The sequence below is a fragment of the Malaya genurostris genome, chromosome 2 (genome assembly GCF_030247185.1).
Source record: "Malaya genurostris strain Urasoe2022 chromosome 2, Malgen_1.1, whole genome shotgun sequence".
In the NCBI taxonomy this organism is placed as follows: domain Eukaryota; kingdom Metazoa; phylum Arthropoda; class Insecta; order Diptera; family Culicidae; genus Malaya; species Malaya genurostris.
This window is the reverse complement of record NC_080571.1, coordinates 26949203-26973169: the sequence shown is the minus strand read 5'-3', so window position 1 is coordinate 26973169 and position 23967 is coordinate 26949203. Positions and strand designations below refer to the sequence as shown.

At 37.5% G+C, this 23967-nt stretch overlaps 1 non-coding gene across 1 annotated transcript; it reads left to right on the top strand.

Annotated features, from left to right (window-relative positions):
* The first annotated feature begins 1406 nt into the window (after nt 1-1406).
* Nucleotides 1407-1478, top strand: Trnae-cuc (transfer RNA glutamic acid (anticodon CUC)). Its single transcript has one exon. It is a non-coding gene; the product is annotated as a tRNA-Glu (tRNA).
* The last annotated feature ends 22489 nt before the right edge of the window (nt 1479-23967 follow it).

Below are 23967 nucleotides of genomic sequence, written 5' to 3'. Positions count from 1 at the left end.
TCTTGAATAAAAAAAATACTTTATTTGCTCTACCGATCACATATTTAAAGTCTCATGCATATCCAAGAGGGCCGTGCCAGAATTTTGCCATTTCTGGACGATTTTGCGTGAAATTGAAGCTTAAGTTGAGAGTTAAGCTAAGTTACGTTTTCTTTTTACGTCATAATGAATCATCAGAAGTCGTTGGTCGAACTGCGGTCCAGCTGAATTTCCATAAGTCCAGAAGAACGGTAATGGCAGTTTCTTCTTTGCCCGATATTGCCGTACAGATGGCAACTATGAGTAGTGGAAACTATGGCAACTGTGAACTTGAGTTGCAAAGAAACACGATTAAAAATAAAGTGTCCTATTTTCATGCTACCACATCCACTGAGCAGAAAAAGAATAGCTCTCTTTAATCGACGTATTAAAAGTGATGGGATGATAATACTCAGTTTCGCCGATTCTGATAACCAAACTATCCTAGCAATAGCTGAGGCGGATCTTCAGTCAGCATCCAGCCTCATTTGGTTTTTGTGTCACTTTTTGCCGTAAACTTTTGGTACTTGTTTTTTTTCCGGCATTCGAGCAGCACAAAAATTAACGCTTTAATTTGCCAAATCCGGTCGCGCGAGGCTGTCGGCTTTGCTTTTGTGCTCTATTGGTTTTGTGTGATTTGGTTCGAGCGATGATGACCTTTCGATCTCAATTGAGGTGAAGTCGGGCTAATCGATTTCTCGCTGGTAATGTGTTTAAGCCTAGTAAGTGTATCTGTTCAAAGCCAACGCCTAACAAAAGTCATGTAACGGCAGGTTGGACGGAGACAAATTGCGTCTCGAAATTATGTTCATGGTAGTTATCGCAATTGCTATTGGCCCAATTAACCAATTTGAAAGTGGTACCTTTCATCACACTTTCTGCTGTAAAACAATACTTTCCTACAGACCCCGGTGCGGCTTTGGTTTTTTAACCGTACGAGAATGATTATTGACGTCCGACACACACACTGTGCGGTCAAATTGACATCACATCAGCTCTCGTAACTTACGCAATCCGGCGTCATCGTCGCCGTCGTCGTCGTCTTCATCAGTCATTTCACACATTTGTGGTCGTTGAAATTATCTCCAATTGCGGAGCTGACCGGAGTTCGTCATTCAGCATTCATTCGATTGCACATCAACCCCATGTAATTGGTCCCCCAGACGAGGGTAGAGAGTATCCACGAGAGTTCGGTTCCAAGGCGCCTGTAAGATAGTGCGACCGAAGAAAATTACTTCATCCGGTAACGGTGTCCACTTGAAATTAGATGGTAATGTTTTCGTTTGTTTCTGTTTGAATTATTAAATCACCATCCATTGATGACCGGTCATACGAATGTGCATGGAGTCGGTGATTTTGAATGCACTTTACTCTGCTCTCGACAGCAGTCCCATATTGTCTAGTGGTTAGGATATCCGGCTCTCACCCGGAAGGCCCGGGTTCGATTCCCGGTATGGGAATTTCTTTTTCATTCACAAATCGATTACAATTTATTCCGTCGAATAAACAACAACAACCCGCTAGTGCTCGAGTGCCATTAATTTTTTTGGCATTAAAAATGCCTTACTCTTCACTATACGGGGCCGGGTGTCAATTAAAAGTTTCAAAAATAGCCGCGTAACCTTTTTGTGTCATAATTTTGAACGTTAATAACTCGGTCATTTGTTGATGGATTGTTATAATTTAACAACCAATCGATTCGGAAACTTTTAACTTAAACATGTATGACGACGTCGTTTCAGTATTTCAATAGCATACTATTGAAAAAATGGTTGGAATCGACCTATGTTTTCATCCACCAATCCCTGCTTTACAAAATGACGTCAACTTATTGTTCGGCATAGGAGGCTTTGCGTCATGCATAAAAAACACCACATCGTTCTGCGTAGTATGAAGAGAAATCTATAAATATAGGCTGCACAATATTTCTTTGCCTAGTTGATGTTTGACTGCGAATGAAACAAGTAGCTCGTCCAGTGAGCTGATGACTGGATTGTATATGCGTTCACTTGCTGGATTGTCGCTTTTGCATTATGTGTTGGTGAAACTTCCTGCTGTCTGCACAACACCGCTTCGTGTTCGCTTGAATATCTTATATATCATCTAGCTATTGAGAAACCGAACCAGCATGGTTATCGGTTCTTTTAAACATCCCATGTATTTAGCAAATTGTTGGTCGATTTTGCCATTAAAAATGCCTTACACTTCGCTTCCCGAGGCTGGGTGTCAAATTAAAACATGCAAAACTAATCGCGTAACATTTTTCTGCCATAATTTTGAACGCTCATACCTCAGTTATTTGTTGATGGATTTATATAATTCGATTCGGAAACATTCCAATCGATTCGGAAACATTTAACTTAAACTTATGAGAAAACGTCATTTGAATATTTCAATTGCATTCCATTGAAAAATTTATTTGAATTGAGTTTTTTTTTTGGTTCTCTGGTAACTATCAGGCTAATTTAGTATTATCGGCAATAGATCTAATTCGGATCTAATTTACAGCGCTTGTTCCTTGATGATTTGTTAATGGAATTTCCTCATTTAAATGATTCCAAAGCTTCAATATTGTAAGCTTAAAAATGTTTTAATTTGTCAACGGATCGGTTTGCATACTTAAATCTCCATTCCCATACGAACAAAACGGTGGCGCGAAAATGGATTCAGTATAAAGTTGTGTTATTATGATAATCATAGAAACTTCTTCTTCATTATATGTGACTGAACAAGTTGTTGTCCCACCAGGTATTAAACGCTTCAAAAGATTCAAAATTAAATTCTGAAACTTATTTAAAAGCGGTCTCCTTGGTTTAGTAGTATAAATGAGTTCCACAGGCTCACATATACAGTACAATTAGATACAATATCATATAGTATCAAAGATAAACTAAAGGTAAGTTTACTTGCGATTTTACATGTATCGTTTGAATAGCAACCCTCGTAGAATTTGGTAAACGGCCAGTTTCAGTTCAATTATTATTTGCTTCAAAACACGCATTGTAACTATGACAATGTTCATTCATGTGTTAATAACATCAAGTTACAATATGAACAAAATTTCTGAATTTTGTTGCGTATCCATTTCGTATATTCCTAATATGCCAAAGCGAAAATCAATGTAAGTAACTAAATATTTTATGCGGACTGTTACACATTTTTCTTCCTCGTATTGTTGCCATATTATTTACCGACACTTTCCGAAGATTATCGACGATTTTGAAGAAGGATTAATAAAATTACACTATTACTGAGCTTACTGGTACAACATTTTTCGTTAAAATAAATAAAATCTTCTCTTGGATCGATTAACTGTTTATAAAATTAATAAGTTTGTATGTTTCTCGAAGATTATTGTCATAAAATAAAACAGTTTCATTTGTTCAGGATTAAATCTTTAGGTTGTTTGTATCTAAAATTGAGCTTTCAAGTAACTTTGAATTCTAGTTAAAGGACGTTATTCAAAATTTTAACAATGTAAAAAATTGTGGAAAGGGATCAAAATTGAATATAATTAATTATCAAGAAAAAATCTAATTGTCAATTTTATCATTCGCCAACAATCTAAGCGCTTAAACTAGAGCAAGTTTGTAATTAGTCAATTGGAAAAGTTTTTAGTTTAGTGTATCATCATCTCTTTATTTTTGTATATATTATGAAGACCTTAGAAACGTTCCATTTTGAATGTTATTGTGCTCGGTCGTGTCTTGAATACAACCCTCTAATTTTTTTCTCTCTCGCATACTGCGATCGGTTTGAAGTTGCAGAATGTGTCATTAATCTCGTCGTGTCCGATTATGAACTTCATGTTGCGGGCAATGGTGCTATTAAATTCTATCCGCCAGTAGTTCACTTTATTACAGGACATAAATATCTTCCGGCAACTGTTGCTCATATCATTTATTTATTAGTGGCGGCCAGCTAATTATTCTTTCGCCGTTTTTAAATCGCGATATTCGCCACTCCACCCCGGCCGGGTATGAATGGGGAAATTCACTTCAAGTGTGCTGCTATGACAACGCCGAACTGTCACACAAGCGAAAAAACAGTTTTTTTTTTGGCAAGGGATAAGAAGCAGGAAGAAAATGAAAGCAAACAGTAAATAAAAAAAGGCGGGTGGGTAATGTCAGAGACATAACTGGATGTCGTGAATACGAAAACAACTGACATGTTCCTTAACACTTCCGAATATCAATTGTATGAATTATGCACGCATTCTTCTTTTTCACATTTTTCGCAAAAACAAAGAAAGCTTCACTTGATCTCGATTACTGTGAATTTCACACAGCGAAAAGTGCACAAATCTAAGCAAACTATTCTTGATTTGCAGTAAACTGAGGATATTTCCCTACGATTTGCAAACAACAAATCCTAATAGTTCTTTAGAAAACTTTTAGAGCCATTAGAACGGCTGATATTGTGCAATGCTCTCCACCGTTGTTTTTTTCCCCAATGCTAATGACTGGCAGCTGTGACGTAATCGCTCTTGTCGAAAGCGTGCAGACGACACAAAACACATCTGCTCGCAGTGGCGATACAATCCAAACTGATTCAAGTTTTGTTGAGAGGCTTGTTTCTACCTGATTTCGTTTGTAGCTTTTTCACTAATGGGCGGTCCTAACGGCTATAAAAATAGCCGCATACAGAATTTTAATGTCGATTATTTCATTTCGGATTTGCATATTTTATTGAAAGAAACTATCAATATGCTGTAGGGATTCGTTTCCAGCATTCAGAAGAGTCAAATTGCGTAATTCTCTACGACATTAAACTCTGGAACATTTTTCGCAAAAAAAGGCTTCACTTGATCTCGATTACTGTGAATTTCACACAGCGAAAAGTGCACAAATCTAAGCAAACTGTTCTTGATTTGCAGTAAACTGAGGATATTTCCCTACGATTTGCAAACAACAAATCCTAATAGTTCTTTAGAAAACTTTTAGAGCCATTAGAACGGCTGATATTGTGCAATGCTCTCCACCGTTGTTTTTTTTTCCAATGCTAATGACTGGCAGCTGTGACGTAATCGCTCTTGTCGAAAGCGTGCAGACGACACAAAACACATCTGCTCGCAGTGGCGATACAATCCAAACTGATTCAAGTTTTGTTGAGAGGCTTGTTTCTACCTGATTTCGTTTGTAGCTTTTTCACTAATGGGCGGTCCTAACGGCTATAAAAATAGCCGCATACAGAATTTTAATGTCGATTATTTCATTTCGGATTTGCATATTTTATTGAAAAAAACTATCAATATGCTGTAGGGATTCGTTTCCAGCATTCAGAAGAGTCAAATTGCGTAATTCTCTACGACATTAAACTCTGGAACATTTTTCGCAAAAAAAGGCTTCACTTGATCTCGATTACTGTGAATTTCACACAGCGAAAAGTGCACAAATCTAAGCAAACTGTTCTTGATTTGCAGTAAACTGAGGATATTTCCCTACGATTTGCGAACAACAAATCCTAATAGTTCTTTAGAAAACTTTTAGAGCCATTAGAACGGCTGATATTGTCCAAAGCTCTCCACCGTTGTATTTTTTCCCAATGCTAATGACTGGCAGCTGTGACGTAATCGCTCTTGTCGAAAGCGTGCAGACGACACAAAACACATCTGCTCGAAATGGCGATTGAATCCAAACTGATTGAATTTTTGTTAAGAGATTTCCTTTTATGTGATTTCGTTTGTAGCTTTTTCACTAATGGGCGGTCCTAACGGCTATAAAAAAAGCCGCATACAGAATTTTAATGTCGATTATTTCATTTCGGATTTGCATATTTTATTGAAAGAAACTATCAATATGCTGTAGGGATTCGTTTCCAGAATTCAGAAGAGTCAAATTGCGTAATTCTCTACGACATTAAACTCTGGAACATTTTTCGCAAAAAAAGGCTTCACTTGATCTCGATTACTGTGAATTTCACACAGCGAAAAGTGCACAAATCTAAGCAAACTGTTCTTGATTTGCAGTAAACTGAGGATATTTCCCTACGATTTGCGAACAACAAATCCTAATAGTTCTTTAGAAAACTTTTAGAGCCATTAGAACGGCTGATATTGTGCAATGCTCTCCACCGTTTTTTTCCCACTGCTAATGACTGGCAGCTGTGACGTAATCGCTCTTGTCGAAAGCGTGCAGACGACACAAAACACATCTGCTCGAAATGGCGATTGAATCCAAACTGATTGAATTTTTGTTAAGAGATTTCCTTTTATGTGATTTCGTTTGTAGCTTTTTCACTAATGGGCGGTCCTAACGGCTATAAAAAAAGCCGCATACAGAATTTTAATGTCGATTATTTCATTTCGGATTTGCATATTTTATTGAAAGAAACTATCAATATGCTGTAGGGATTCGTTTCCAGAATTCAGAAGAGTCAAATTGCGTAATTCTCTACGACATTAAACTCTGGAACATTTTTCGCAAAAAAAGGCTTCACTTGATCTCGATTACTGTGAATTTCACACAGCGAAAAGTGCACAAATCTAAGCAAACTGTTCTTGATTTGCAGTAAACTGAGGATATTTCCCTACGATTTGCAAACAACAAATCCTAATAGTTCTTTAGAAAACTTTTAGAGCCATTAGAACGGCTGATATTGTGCAATGCTCTCCACCGTTGTTTTTTTTTCCAATGCTAATGACTGGCAGCTGTGACGTAATCGCTCTTGTCGAAAGCGTGCAGACGACACAAAACACATCTGCTCGCAGTGGCGATACAATCCAAACTGATTCAAGTTTTGTTGAGAGGCTTGTTTCTACCTGATTTCGTTTGTAGCTTTTTCACTAATGGGCGGTCCTAACGGCTATAAAAATAGCCGCATACAGAATTTTAATGTCGATTATTTCATTTCGGATTTGCATATTTTATTGAAAAAAACTATCAATATGCTGTAGGGATTCGTTTCCAGCATTCAGAAGAGTCAAATTGCGTAATTCTCTACGACATTAAACTCTGGAACATTTTTCGCAAAAAAAGGCTTCACTTGATCTCGATTACTGTGAATTTCACACAGCGAAAAGTGCACAAATCTAAGCAAACTGTTCTTGATTTGCAGTAAACTGAGGATATTTCCCTACGATTTGCGAACAACAAATCCTAATAGTTCTTTAGAAAACTTTTAGAGCCATTAGAACGGCTGATATTGTCCAAAGCTCTCCACCGTTGTATTTTTTCCCAATGCTAATGACTGGCAGCTGTGACGTAATCGCTCTTGTCGAAAGCGTGCAGACGACACAAAACACATCTGCTCGAAATGGCGATTGAATCCAAACTGATTGAATTTTTGTTAAGAGATTTCCTTTTATGTGATTTCGTTTGTAGCTTTTTCACTAATGGGCGGTCCTAACGGCTATAAAAAAAGCCGCATACAGAATTTTAATGTCGATTATTTCATTTCGGATTTGCATATTTTATTGAAAGAAACTATCAATATGCTGTAGGGATTCGTTTCCAGAATTCAGAAGAGTCAAATTGCGTAATTCTCTACGACATTAAACTCTGGAACATTTTTCGCAAAAAAAGGCTTCACTTGATCTCGATTACTGTGAATTTCACACAGCGAAAAGTGCACAAATCTAAGCAAACTGTTCTTGATTTGCAGTAAACTGAGGATATTTCCCTACGATTTGCGAACAACAAATCCTAATAGTTCTTTAGAAAACTTTTAGAGCCATTAGAACGGCTGATATTGTGCAATGCTCTCCACCGTTGTTTTTTTCCCCAATGCTAATGACTGGCAGCTGTGACGTAATCGCTCTTGTCGAAAGCGTGCAGACGACACAAAACACATCTGCTCGCAGTGGCGATACAATCCAAACTGATTCAAGTTTTGTTGAGAGGCTTGTTTCTACCTGATTTCGTTTGTAGCTTTTTCACTAATGGGCGGTCCTAACGGCTATAAAAATAGCCGCATACAGAATTTTAATGTCGATTATTTCATTTCGGATTTGCATATTTTATTGAAAGAAACTATCAATATGCTGTAGGGATTCGTTTCCAGCATTCAGAAGAGTCAAATTGCGTAATTCTCTACGACATTAAACTCTGGAACATTTTTCGCAAAAAAAGGCTTCACTTGATCTCGATTACTGTGAATTTCACACAGCGAAAAGTGCACAAATCTAAGCAAACTGTTCTTGATTTGCAGTAAACTGAGGATATTTCCCTACGATTTGCGAACAACAAATCCTAATAGTTCTTTAGAAAACTTTTAGAGCCATTAGAACGGCTGATATTGTCCAAAGCTCTCCACCGTTGTATTTTTTCCCAATGCTAATGACTGGCAGCTGTGACGTAATCGCTCTTGTCGAAAGCGTGCAGACGACACAAAACACATCTGCTCGAAATGGCGATTGAATCCAAACTGATTGAATTTTTGTTAAGAGATTTCCTTTTATGTGATTTCGTTTGTAGCTTTTTCACTAATGGGCGGTCCTAACGGCTATAAAAAAAGCCGCATACAGAATTTTAATGTCGATTATTTCATTTCGGATTTGCATATTTTATTGAAAGAAACTATCAATATGCTGTAGGGATTCGTTTCCAGAATTCAGAAGAGTCAAATTGCGTAATTCTCTACGACATTAAACTCTGGAACATTTTTCGCAAAAAAAGGCTTCACTTGATCTCGATTACTGTGAATTTCACACAGCGAAAAGTGCACAAATCTAAGCAAACTGTTCTTGATTTGCAGTAAACTGAGGATATTTCCCTACGATTTGCGAACAACAAATCCTAATAGTTCTTTAGAAAACTTTTAGAGCCATTAGAACGGCTGATATTGTGCAATGCTCTCCACCGTTGTTTTTTTCCCCAATGCTAATGACTGGCAGCTGTGACGTAATCGCTCTTGTCGAAAGCGTGCAGACGACACAAAACACATCTGCTCGCAGTGGCGATACAATCCAAACTGATTCAAGTTTTGTTGAGAGGCTTGTTTCTACCTGATTTCGTTTGTAGCTTTTTCACTAATGGGCGGTCCTAACGGCTATAAAAATAGCCGCATACAGAATTTTAATGTCGATTATTTCATTTCGGATTTGCATATTTTATTGAAAGAAACTATCAATATGCTGTAGGGATTCGTTTCCAGCATTCAGAAGAGTCAAATTGCGTAATTCTCTACGACATTAAACTCTGGAACATTTTTCGCAAAAAAAGGCTTCACTTGATCTCGATTACTGTGAATTTCACACAGCGAAAAGTGCACAAATCTAAGCAAACTGTTCTTGATTTGCAGTAAACTGAGGATATTTCCCTACGATTTGCGAACAACAAATCCTAATAGTTCTTTAGAAAACTTTTAGAGCCATTAGAACGGCTGATATTGTGCAATGCTCTCCACCGTTTTTTTCCCACTGCTAATGACTGGCAGCTGTGACGTAATCGCTCTTGTCGAAAGCGTGCAGACGACACAAAACACATCTGCTCGAAATGGCGATTGAATCCAAACTGATTGAATTTTTGTTAAGAGATTTCCTTTTATGTGATTTCGTTTGTAGCTTTTTCACTAATGGGCGGTCCTAACGGCTATAAAAAAAGCCGCATACAGAATTTTAATGTCGATTATTTCATTTCGGATTTGCATATTTTATTGAAAGAAACTATCAATATGCTGTAGGGATTCGTTTCCAGAATTCAGAAGAGTCAAATTGCGTAATTCTCTACGACATTAAACTCTGGAACATTTTTCGCAAAAAAAGGCTTCACTTGATCTCGATTACTGTGAATTTCACACAGCGAAAAGTGCACAAATCTAAGCAAACTATTCTTGATTTGCAGTAAACTGAGGATATTTCCCTACGATTTGCAAACAACAAATCCTAATAGTTCTTTAGAAAACTTTTAGAGCCATTAGAACGGCTGATATTGTGCAATGCTCTCCACCGTTGTTTTTTTCCCCAATGCTAATGACTGGCAGCTGTGACGTAATCGCTCTTGTCGAAAGCGTGCAGACGACACAAAACACATCTGCTCGCAGTGGCGATACAATCCAAACTGATTCAAGTTTTGTTGAGAGGCTTGTTTCTACCTGATTTCGTTTGTAGCTTTTTCACTAATGGGCGGTCCTAACGGCTATAAAAATAGCCGCATACAGAATTTTAATGTCGATTATTTCATTTCGGATTTGCATATTTTATTGAAAGAAACTATCAATATGCTGTAGGGATTCGTTTCCAGCATTCAGAAGAGTCAAATTGCGTAATTCTCTACGACATTAAACTCTGGAACATTTTTCGCAAAAAAAGGCTTCACTTGATCTCGATTACTGTGAATTTCACACAGCGAAAAGTGCACAAATCTAAGCAAACTGTTCTTGATTTGCAGTAAACTGAGGATATTTCCCTACGATTTGCGAACAACAAATCCTAATAGTTCTTTAGAAAACTTTTAGAGCCATTAGAACGGCTGATATTGTGCAATGCTCTCCACCGTTTTTTTCCCACTGCTAATGACTGGCAGCTGTGACGTAATCGCTCTTGTCGAAAGCGTGCAGACGACACAAAACACATCTGCTCGCAGTGGCGATTGAATCCAAACTGATTGAATTTTTGTTAAGAGATTTCCTTTTATGTGATTTCGTTTGTAGCTTTTTCACTAATGGGCGGTCCTAACGGCTATAAAAATAGCCGCATACAGAATTTTATTGTCGATTATTTCATTTCGGATTTGCATAATTTATTGAAAGAAATTATCAATATGCTGTAGGGATTCGGTTCTAGCATTCACAAGGACCAAATTGAGGAACTCTATTTGGCCCGTCGCTGCTGGTTGATGATTCCACTCCCACGACGTCTGCTTCCATCGAACGCACGAAAAGAAATGATCGATTTTCGACCACGGTTCCCCTTTTATACGCATTCAGTTGAAGATATGTGCCTGACTACCTCAAAATCGTCGTCCTTGCGCGAAAAACCCAAGCGAAAGTAAGGTGTTTTCCGCGTTGTTTTCAAATTTTAAGAAAACTTAATTTTTGAGTTGTTTGTGGTTATCGCACACTGTTTAAAATATTATCCTGAATTCCTGATCATATTTTTGATGAAATGGTGAAAGAATTATGTTGCTACCATTAATACAAGTCGAGATATTCACGATTAAGTTCTGCCCATTCTTCCATATGGCTAATTTTGAAAAGGCGCCCCATAGTAAAGTAAGTCGTATTCACGACAAAAAACTGATACTAACGATACTACGAACAGCAACAACATAGTCGAAGCCAGTAAATGACGACGGTGGCTAAACCGACCTTTGGTTGGACAATGTCGTTTGTTTGCTGCTGCTGCTGTTGTTGTTATTGTCGTCGTCGTCGTTGGAACGGTCATGCTTTTTCTGAGGCGGGGCAAAATTAATATACTAGCGACAATATTTTACGCTGGAATTATGTGCATACGTCACCGGGTGGTATCGTATACGATATACAACCGGCACATGCTCGATCGAATGTCGTGACTTGGTCGGTTGGGCATTGGTTCGGCAGGTATCAGTAACCGGAATTGAATTGAAATCGATACGGAATATTAAATGAAATGTGATGACTTGTATATCGCTCATTACGGAAAAAGAATCATCTCTCAAGTTCCTATATTCATTTTACACTGTAAATCGTCCAAGCCGTGCAGTATCCGAGGAGAATTAGGCTTAGATTGATCCAGAATTTTGATTTATATCTCCGTGAACAGTTGACGGATTCTTACGATCCACGACTCGTTTGATTGGTATTGCGATAAGGTATCTAAATTTGGGACAAGTTTTTAGTTTTCAAGGTCAATTGTGAAAGATATTGTCAAAAACCTGTTTTAATCCACCTAGTGGTGTAATGATGCCTTTCTCATATAAATCATACCATCATATATAATACTGTTATAATCTTCAAAATAATTTTCTTCGATTCCTAAAAACAATAACCGAAATCGGTTTGTTTGACCGTCTGCTGATAAAAAACTATTAATTGGAGAAGATTTGAAGTCGATTTAGAAAACTTTGTACGGTTTTTCGTCCTTTTCAGTGATGGTATACAATTTTTAACACACTTTACCCTATATTTCCGGATCCGGAAGTCGGATCCGCATGAAATTCAGGAATTATGTATGGGACCACAGGACCTTTCATTCGAACCTAAGTTTATGAAAATCGGTCGCGCCATCTATGAGAAAAGCTAGAAAACATATTTTCATTTTTTTGCACATTTTACCCCATAACTCCGGAACCGGAAGTCGGATCCAAATAATATTCAGGAATTTTGTATGGGACTACAAGACCTTTCATTTGAACTCAAGTTTGTGAAAATCGGTTCATCCATCTCTGAGAAAAGTTAGTGCAAAAAAACGTTACATACACACATACGCACATACACACACACAGACATTTTGCGTACTCGACGAACTGAGTCGAATGGTATATGACACTCGGCCCTCCGGGCCTCAGTTCAAAAGTCGGTTTTCACAGTGATTGCATAACCTTTCTATATGAGAAAGGCAAAAACTGCAAATTTTGTCATAAAAGTTTGTATAACTCGGAGAGTAATCATTCCTGAAAGACCTTTGATTTGCAACTAGTTTTGTCAAATACCATTCGACTCAGCTCGTCGAGTACGCAAAATGTCTGTGTGTGTATGTGTGTGTGTGTGTGTGCGTATGTGTATGTAACGTTTTTTTGCACTAACTTTTCTCGGAGATGGCTGAACCGATTTTCACAAACTTAGATTCAAATGAAAGGTCTTGTGGTCCCATACAAAATTCCTGAATATTATTTGAATCCGACTTCCGGTTCCGGAATTATGGGGTAAAATGTGCAAAATAATGGAAATATGTTTTCTAGCTTTTCTCATAGATGGCGCGACCGATTTTCACAAACTTAGGTTCAAATGAATTTCGCTGTAAATAATTCACAAGTGTTAGATGTTCAAATTTTATTCGATATACTGATAATATTAGACTACAACAACAGAATATTATTATCAACATTTGCTACTTAGCCATTGTAGATTAGTTGGCGCACCTTTTTGCGAACGTTCCTCATTAAATTCCGTATAGACTTCTTGGCGATAAGTTTTGACACTTTTTTCCAATCTTTTTCGAACTGTTGAATGGTTTCGGCTGCCGAGACATGTTTCCTAAGATATGCCTTCGTTAATGCCCAAAATTCCTCAATTGGTCGAAGTTGTGGGCAATTTGGTGGATTCATGTTTTTTGGGACGAAAGTGACATTTTTGGTAGTATACCATTCAACCGTTGATTTCGAGTGGTGGCAAGAAGCAAGATCTAGCCAGAAGACAACAGGATCCTTGTGGCTTCGAATCATGGGTAGAATTCGTTTTTGTAAACATTCCTTGATGTATATTTCGCTGTTCATTGAAGCAGTGGTGATGAAGGGTTTCGAAATCTTACCGCAGCTACAAATTGCTTGCCAGACCATAGCTTTCTTAGCAAATTTTTCGACTTCAATCGATGTCTCGGACTGGTTTAACACTTGCCCTTCTCGCACCGTATAACATTGTGGTCCGGCTAGGTTTTGTAATCGAGTTTCACGTAGGTTTCCTCGTTCATGATTATGCAGTTCAAATTTCCAGCAAGAATCGTATTGTACAGCTTTCGAACCCTCGGCCTGATCGATGCTTCTTGTTTCGGACTACGTTTTGGTTGTTTCTGCTTCTTATTCTGGTTCGAAGAACATTTGACTTCGAAGTGCCCACTTTTTTGGCTACATCCCGAACTGAAACCTCCTTCTTTTGCTCGAACGCCTTCAGTATACGTTTACCCATATAATGGTTAGCAAGACCTTTTTTCGACCCGTTTTCGGTTTATCCTCAAAGGTGTTATCCTCACCGAACTTACTGATTGCATTTCGCACGGCTTTTTCACTTACTCCTTCCATTTTTGCTATCTTTCTCAGTGACAGTCCGCGTTCTGTGCACCAATTTTTTGACGTCGTTCTGCTGAAAGTCCACGCATTTCGAAACAAACTAATGAGAACGAATAAACAACTGCACAAGTGATTAGAGAAGAGTTTAAACAACAGGACGCAGTCGGTTCTTTGTATTTGAATGTAGAAGTGGTTTATTATATTCAACGAGCCTAATATTTAATTCGTTTAAGACGGTTTAATCTGCTTTAGAAGCAATCAGATCTAAAAATTTTTTACGCAAAACTAGCAAACTTTTGTTTATTTTCTTTTGGTTTTGTAGCGTAACCATGGTATTTTTGCGACGCTTTTCTATGTTTATCGACGCTTTTTAACGAGGGGCTACTAAAAGTATACTATTACTGAGTTCTCGGGTTCACGATTACCGAACAAGTTTTTTTCTTTAATTTATATGGGACTTCGTAATCTTGTGTTTATCTTTGCCACTACATCCATGCGAGCTTGTTTATTTTTTCTTTTTTTTTTTTGAGTTGTTGTTTAGGGCGCGTACCACGTGTTCGTTCTACTCGGAGTCAGTGTCGCCCGCGTATACAGGGTCCGGCACTCGAAGTGTAACCAATTAAAAAGGCCATAAAATCAGTTTGTAAAATTACTTTTATTTAATTCAAAGTACAAAATGTGTAAAAATAATACAAAATTCAGAATCAATTCACTTTTGCTCGATATGACCACCTTTTGCCTTGACTTGATGACTTGAGAGAGCGAAGGAGTTGCGTCGTTTGGCCGAAAGCGGTCAATTTCCGAACATTGTATTTTCTGACGAGAAATTTTTTTCCAATTGAGCGATTCGTAAACTCTCAAAACGATAGGGTTTACTTGACCGACCGTTCATACGAGAATTTGAGTCATCGATTGGCCACCAGGAGGCAGCACCCGCAACAGATAATGGTTTGGGCCGCTGTAACCGCAGATGGGCGCTCTACAATCGTTTTCATCGAGCCTGGCGGCAAGGTTAATGCGACATATTATCGGGAAAGTATTCTGGAGGTTGCTTTGAAGCCGTGGGCAGACAAATATTTCGGTGGCAGACCATGGACGTTTCAGCAGGACTCGGCACCGTCTCACAAAGCTCGAGTGAACCAAGAATGGCTGAAAAACAACGTTCCGAACTTCATCACGTCCACACAATGGCTCTCGAATTCACCAGATGCGAATCCAATGGATTATTCTCTTTGGGCCATTTTGGAGAGCAAAGTCCGAACTAAAAGATACACCAGTCTCGAGGCGCTGAAAAAAGTTATTGTCCGCGAGTGGGCCAAAATACCTGCAAGTCACATTCGGCCAAACGAAGGAACTCCTTCGCTCTCTCAAGTCATCAAGTCAAGGCAAAAGATGGTCATATCGAGCAAAAGTGAATTGATTCTGAATTGTGTATTATTTTTACACATTTTGTGCTTTGAATTAAGTAAAAGTAATTTTCCAAACTGAATTTATGGCCTTTTTAATTGGTTACAATTCGAGTGCCGGACCCTGTAGGTTCAAAAACGAAAACGGTATAAGTTTACTGGTTCACCATTATTTACCCAACAGTCTATTTTGTGTATTTTAATTTTGGATTATTTTCTGAATGTAATTCCACAATTCTCGTAAACTGAAGTCCAATCTGCAATCTCTGCGTGAATTATATATCAGTCATCGATTCCCCGATGAAACACATCCTGACATATCATGTTTTTGGTTTTCCAAACTGTCCATAAAGTAAGATCCGAGCCGCGTGTCGCCTTGTTCGCCTCTAACTAATGGTGACATCGACCGTCTAGACGCTGGTGTTGTTGTTCCCCGCAAAACGAAAGCTGCGACAAATCCTGCGTCCAAGTTTCTGCGTGGAAATTATCCAATAAATTAGACACCGAGCCGGCATAAATCATAACTCCAGTCGAGTGGTAACAAGTCCGAAAAAATGACACAATATTCCTGTACCCCCTTTTCCTTTTCTGTGCCGTCTCCGCCCAAAACCGATCGCCGACCGACACGGGAGGATATCGAGCAACAAGCTTAAAAAATCGTTTAAAACTCGGCAAGTGTCTTGTCGTGGTCTCGGATCGCGTCGTTCGGCACAGGAGGTTCCCCGCTTGTAGGAGCATCAAAACATTATCGCGTTTGTTGTCGTTCCGTTTTGTCGATCGCAGGATTTGGTGTTTGGGATTTCATTCTCCCTGCTCCGAGGTGCTTGTTTTGCGGTGAATTTACCTCCCGAGAACCCGTGATAGCCCTTGGAGTGGCAAGGAAAAAAAATACACACTCACATACACACACACCGAGACCAGATCGGTAACTCGCAGATGAAATGGGAAATAATAATTTCATGTAAATACGCGAATGGAACGCAGCGATTTAAATCAGCGCACAACTCGGTGGCCATTCTGCGAAATGGAATGAAACGGCTTCACGCCGAGGGGTTTACTGGTTATTGGTTCGGCAACGACCATCGAATATCGACTGCCCCGTTGGAGGCCCCTCGGAAACCTCCAAAAGGGTCCAGAGTCATCAGCCCCATGTAGCGCGAGACATTGGCGCCTTTCCCCGCTCGCGGTTGGGGTTTCAAATTAAGGAACAGATATTGAAATGTTTCGTCGGATCTTTGCGGCCGTTTAGCTCCACGGTCCACACGGACAAGGACCAGCAACCGGCCAACGGTGTTTCGTTCCGTGTATAATTTTTTTTTTTGGGGGAAATGTCTTTACAACGAAACGCGTCCGCTGAGAAATAAATTAAAATGAAATGCGACAACATAATTTTAATGTTTTGTGTCCGCTCTTCTGTCTCCCGTTCCGCTCCGTTTCTACCTCTGCCACCTGCCAGCGATGAGTTATGAGTCGGATAGCCGAAGGAATGCCTTCTGGATATTCGGAAGTTATGATCATGGGCGAAAATGTACATTTCAAATATTCGGGTATTAATTTCACGTGGCCGAGCTCAGGAATTCGACTGAAATCCGTAGCGGTTCGGTCAAAGTAGAAGACTTGGCCGGTTGATAGCTGCAACGAAGTTGTTAATGACATGAAGCGTTTACAGGTGGTGGCTTTATGCATGGATTGGTCCTTGACAGTTTCGGAGCCTAGCTAGAGGCGTTGGCGTCCAAGCATTTTATGAATGCCCGCTAACGATGCCTGATTGTCACGTAGTCGATTCCGTAGATTTTTAAAGGCCATAAAATAGAACTAAAACTGAAAAACCTCGAGTAGATAATGTCAGAGACATAACCGCGAGATTGACGTAGGACTGCTTTCGAGATATGTATAGATAATAACTGATTTGATACCGTTTGCGATTTTGTAGTCCAGAAAAAAATCATTCGGTTTCGGACGATTGCGTTTGCGGCAATTTAAGACAGTTTTCTAAATAAGTTTGCGGTTCTGAAAAGGACCGCCAGTGGCTATGGAGTGCTTTAAAGGACTATTTTACTACGGATGATTACGTTTGTATTCCAGGAAGAAGGGCACCAGTCAAAGTCAATTGTAAGTTTGAGCCTTGATCTGGAAGAAATCATTACATAAGTATAATCGTAACACAAATCGTACAAACGCTCATATATTTCAATATTTCATACATCTCAATATTGAAGTGAAAGAAACTATTAATTCATTTCTGGCATTCGGAAAACTGATGATTTGTACCTCCGATTTCTAAAGAAGTAATCTTAATAGTTCTTCAGATAACATTTACAGCCATTGGAACGACTGATTTTGTATAATGTTCCCCATCGTTGTCCACTTTTCGTTTTGTATTTCTCCGATGCAAACGACCATCAACTGAATGACTCAATCTCTCTTGTTTGAAGCGAAACTCACACTGCGAACGCCCAACAGCAGATATGCTCACAGAAGAACAGAAGACTTGAGGAACGGAACCTTATTTTCACCATTGACTGAAGCACCAGTTGAATAATTCCATTGTTTTGACGTAGATGGCGGTGTGCGCATTCGATGTGTCTCCGTTCATGGATCCTCATTTACTGAAGCTAGCAAACGTGCAACAGAGTTTCGGTTTCGTATTTGGACCTATTATTGCCTTTCTCATATAGAAAGGTTATGCAATCGCTGTGAAAACCGACTTTTGAACCGAGGCCCGGAGGGCAAGTGTCATATACCATTCGACTCAGTTCGTCGAGATAACAAAATTTCTGTGTGTATGTGTGTGTGTGTATGTGACAAATAATGTCACTCAATTTTCTCAGAGATGGCTGAACTGATTTTCACACACTTAGATTCAAATGAAAGGTCCTATAGCCTCATACAATTTTCTTAAATTTCATTTGGATCCGACTTCCGGCTTCGAAATTTTAAGGAAGTACATGGAAATTTATTTAAAAATGCGCAGTCAATTTTCTCGGAAATTTCTCAACCGATTTTCACCAACTAAGAAGCAAATGAAAGGTTTTAAAATTCTCTGGAAAGTCCCCGAAAAGTTTATTCAGATTCAACTTCCGGTTCCTGTATTACAGTGCGATTAATGACAAATTACAATTTCACGAGTATTTTTTCTCAAGCGAGGCACATTTTTATAAAACTTACTGCCAAATTCATCTAGATTGCAGATCTTGTTAGTTAGTGAATATATGAAACTACTTTGGGACTACTAGTCTCCGGTTTCCGCTTCTGAACGCACCAGTAATAGTGAAAAAAAAGCTCCAAAACGGAACTCACTTCGATTTTTCAACAACGGTTGAACCGATTTTCACAAATCATGATTCATATTAAAGCTCACAGTGTCTTCAAAGATACTGTGCAATATTCCCCAGATCCGACTTCCGGTTCCGAAATTATAGGTCAATGAGTATCAAAACTTTTAAACTGTCATACAAAATGATGCAAAATCGGTTCCCATCGGTACGTGTTGTTAAGAAAGAAGAAAACGCCACCGCCTAGCACACAGCGTGCTTAGTTCAATTTTGTATAACGTGCAGGGTTGCCACAATTAAATCTATATTAACTTGACATAACTATTTTTAAATTGAAACGGTGATGGTATTTTCACCAAAGAAAGTTTTTGATTTTACTTAAGTTAAAAAATATCGTGACAGATTTTTCTTGTGATGTTTTTGAAAACATAAGTAATATGAGAAAGGCATCAATACACAACTAGGTGAATTAAAAAAGGTTTTTCACTATATCAACAACGTTTACGTAATAACATGGTACTAACAACAATCTTACACCTTCTACCATTCGTTTCGTGAAAGAGTAAGAGAAAATACTCAAGCAGGGAATAAGTTATAAAGGAATTATATCTGTAGTACTTTCGTTACACTTTCGTGTTGTGAAATTTTGAAAATACACCCAGGTGTGCATAGTAAAGAAAGACGTAGTCCTACATAAAAATCGAGCACAAACAATTGTGATAAAAATTGTGTCTTATTTTGATTTTAAGCGTCATTTCATCGTTCAGAATCCCTAATATTGGGATATGACGGAAAGTATCAAAGATAAATAATAAAGAGATGCATGTATCTACAAAGATTATAAAAAAAAACCTTTTTTAATCCACCTTTCTCATATCAGTTAAATTTACAAAAATATCACTAGAAGATTCTGTGAAGAATTTTTCTTCTTCAATTTTGAATAAAATAATAAACTTTTTTTGGGTATAAACTAACATAACCTTTTCAATTTGTAAACAGTTATGTCAAGTTAATAAGATATTTTTTAATTTTGCATCGTCGCGCTAAATGATTAAACCCACTTTACCCTATAGATCTGGAGCCGGAAGTCGTAAGTCGGATGAAATTAAACAGTAACCTATGAGACTATAGAAACTTTTATTTGAGCCTGTTTATGGAAATCGATCAAATAATCTTTGAGAAAATTGAGTGAGTCTCGTTCTAGAGTTTTGACCACTATTTCCGGTACTTCTGAAACCGGGAACTTGGAACAAGTATAGCCGAAGTCGGTTCGTTTAGTACGTAACTAATATAGCCTACAAATTGAATCAGTTTCGAGCCAAATCTAGAAGAATTTAAAATCTTTTTCTGCATCGTAGCTCTAAATGAGCAACCTTTGGGACTATGAAATTTTTTTATGAGTGATATTATTTGACACATACTCACACACAGACACGCACAGACACATACATTGCTCAGCTTGATGAACTGTGTCGAAGGATATAGAACATTTAGCCCTCTGGGTCAATTTTCATTAGTCATTTTTTCAAGATTACATAAACTTTCTAAATGAGAAAGGCAATAAATGTACTTTTATAGAAAAGCATCGTTATAACACAAACAATTAGGTACAAATTGAATAAAAGAATTAGAAAATTAACATTTTTTACCTGAAAAATCTAAATTCTAATGTGGCAACCCTGCACGCTATACGAAATTGAACACGCAGCGAACGGAACAAAGCTGCACGTACCGACGCGTACCACTTTTGCATCGTCATTTTGAATGACGATTTGAATGTTTTGACACTCATCGCCCTATAATTTCGGAACCGGATATCGGATCAGGATGAAATTGCACAGTATATTTTATGGCAATGAGAGCTTTAATTTGAATCATGTGAAAATCGGCTGAACCGTTGCTGAGAAATCGGAGTGAGTTCCGTTTTTGGAGTATTTTCTTCACTGTTATCGGTGCTTTCGGAAGCGAATTTAGCAGCAAGTTTTATAAAAATGTGCACCTCGTTTCGCCATCATTTGTGAAAATAATACTCATGAAATTAATTTTTTTTTGTAATACCGGAACAATACATTCCTAATCTGAAAAAAACTTATTGGGTTTTTTTTAAAGAATTTCAAAAGAGTGATGCTAATCTAAAAAAACCCTTCTTAATCCACCTAGTGGTGTGATAATGCCTTTCTCTTTTTTCATAAAAGTCTCAAGAAAATATATTTCATACTTATATTAAATAATTTCGGATACCAATTTTGACACCAATTGATTCAGATTGATTCGAGTAGTTCACAAAAGCATGCTTCAGTGTTTATGTCACACAGTCAGCATCATTTTTCCAAACTAGTGCTTGACATTTGCGTTGCCTATTTGTATGAGAACAGTGATGCTAATCTAAAAAACCCTTCTCAGTCCCCTTAGTGGAATTTTCATATATCTTGAAAAATTACCATAGGGGGGAGTACATGAAATTTTCGATATCGAAAAAAAAAGTTTGATGCCAAAAGGCTTAGAATTGCATGAAATGTCGAGATTTAGTGTCATCTCGAAAAAATTTTTTTTTTCAAAATTCGACTTTTTGGGACTTAGAAAAATATCAAAAATCCCAGAAAGTTGATTTTTCCAAAAAAAAATTTTTTGAGATGACACTAAATTTCGATGTTTCATGCAGTTTTAAGAGTTTCGGCATCAAAAAAAATTTTCGATTTTGGAAATTTCATGTACTCCCCCCTATGGTGCTTTTTCAAGATCGAAAATTGTCAAACCTTTACCACCGAGCAGCACCCCTTACGCATGTCCGATTTAGGTCAAATTTTGCATGAAGGCTTTTTTCGAGGTGCTTAAACTTTTGAGCACTAGAACTTAACGAAAATAGAGGTGATCCTAAAATTTTGACACCCTTATATATAAGAGCGGTAAAAATCAACGTGTTTTGTCGGTTACGTCACTTATACAATTATATATCTGGAACCAAAAGTCACAGCCATTTGATATTTGAACTTGATCAATGACCCGACAGTAGCTTGCAAACGAGCCCAAGTTTGTTAAAATCGGTTCAGCCATCTCTGAGAAAATTGAGCGCGTATAAATATCTTCTAAAAGTGCACACACAGTCATTTTCCGATCTCGTCGAATGGCATATAACACTATGGGTCTCCGATGCTCCGTTCGAAAGTCGGTTTTTCCAGCAAATCTAATACCTTTCTATAGAGAAAGGCAAAAAGAACACGTTTTTGATTTGGATTTTCTAACAAAATAGGTGATCATGTTTTATAATAATTTTTACTTTCGTTGGTTTAGCTTTCGATAAAACCACACCGAAAAGAATCAGTTTTTACCAGGAAAAGTTTTTTTTTAAATATCTTTTTTCCTTAAAAGTGCTCAACTTGAATTTTTGATAGCAGGTAAGGGAACATAATCACCTATATTATAAGCACCTTATCTTGCTTTAATTTTTAAAAATTGAATTTTTTCAGTGTAGGTAACTACACTAATTTTTAAAAACCCCTTATGCAACACTTTTTTGTAGGATTTGTCATTTTTCGACTACAGCCATTTGAAAAAAAATGGTTAAAAAGTTTGGCCCTTTTCAAAAGACTGTCTAGATCATTTTTGGAAAAACAAAGTATGCAAAGTAGTTTTTTGAGATAAGCTCTTCATGTACAGCAAGGTTAATTAAAATCTAAGAGAGTGCTGCCAACTCTGAATACGATTTTTTCCGGAATTCTCTAGAAACCGTCCGAAAATATATTAAAGACTCTCTCGAGTTGTTAAAATTGCTTGAAATTATTCGAAAATTGTTTCAAAAATGTTAAATTTTTCCCGAATTGTCACGAAATTCCATCAGAATTGTCTCATAATGGTCACCAAATGGTCTCAAAAATTCAGAAAATTTTTCTCAACTCCTGAGATAGTTTCCAAATTATCGCAATGTACAATGTACAATCATCTTTAAATTGTCATAAAACAGACCTAATAATCAAGTGGAAACAATCCTGAAATTAACTGGAAATAATTTTAAAACTGAATGTTTTAAAATGGTTTCAACATTGTTTCTAAGTGATCTCCAAATTGTTACAACAATATTCAAATTGATAAAAAAAATGTTAGGGAATTGTCTAAAAATTATTATAGATGTCTATTTCTACGTTTCGCCTTCGGCTCATCAGTGCGTCAGCAGTTTATGTTGGACTACTAATACCACCGTTAACTATCGTTAGTAAAGGCATAGCACTTCGTTGCGATAAGTGTGTATGCAAACAGCCTTAACGTTACGTCTGCTTAGCGGTTTATGTTGAACCGTTAGGTTGCGTTAGCAGTCCAACATAAACTGTTGACGCACTGATGAGCCGAAGGCGAAACGTAGAAATAGAAAATAATTATGTGCTCGTAGCCTAAAACCGATACCAATGCGGTACCAAAAATCATCAGAAAATTATTACAATATTATTTAAATTATTATCTTGAACTGTTTAAAAATTGTTTTAAATTTTTGTCAATATTGTCCACAAATTGCCATGAAATTGATGGAGAATTGTTTCGAAAAACTAATTCTCAAACATTTAAAAACTTTTTTCAAATTTCACGCTCTAACACAAAATCCCTAAATGACTTATCCCTAAATGACTTATTTCAAAGTATTTCAAAATATTTTCGAAAATATTTCAAAATGGCTTTTTTACACTTCTAAATAAATTATATGCACCTTAGCACAAAACCAAACCTAATCAAACCCCTCAAATTCAGACGTTTCAAAATTGTTTGAAAATGGTCTCCAAATTGTCTCAAAATGTTTTCAAAAGTGTCTCAAAATCTTTTTAAAATTATTTCAAACTCATTTCAGAACTATTTCAAAACTGTTTTAAAATTGACTCGAAATTGTTCCAGAAAAAAATTATTTTGTTAATTTTAGTCACGAAATTTCGTTACCAGTGAGTAAGTGTAATTTGTGAGGTATTCAATATTGCCCATGACATAATTTCACTATCAGTACGTATTTTGCCTGGAGTAGACTCTTGAAGACATAATCCTGCAATCTCCAATCAACAAGCCAAATTCAAATTGAGCAATCAAAGCGATACTTCGTCAACTTTTTTTTATTTGCATCTTAGATTGTGGAAATCGGTTAAGAAATTTCCGAGAAAATTGAGTTCGCATTTTGCAATAAATTTGCACATATTTCCTTGTAACTCCGGAACCGGGAGTCGGCTCGAAATGAAATTCAAGAAAATTGTATGAGGCCTTATATTTGAATCTAAGTTTGTGAAAATCTGTTTAGTCATCTCTGAGAAAGTTGAGTAACATTATTTGTCGCATACACACACACACACACACACATACAGGCAGACATGTGATACTCTCGCTCGGATAGTTCTAGAACGAGTTTACCAAGCTTTTGTTCCATACTCACTCCTC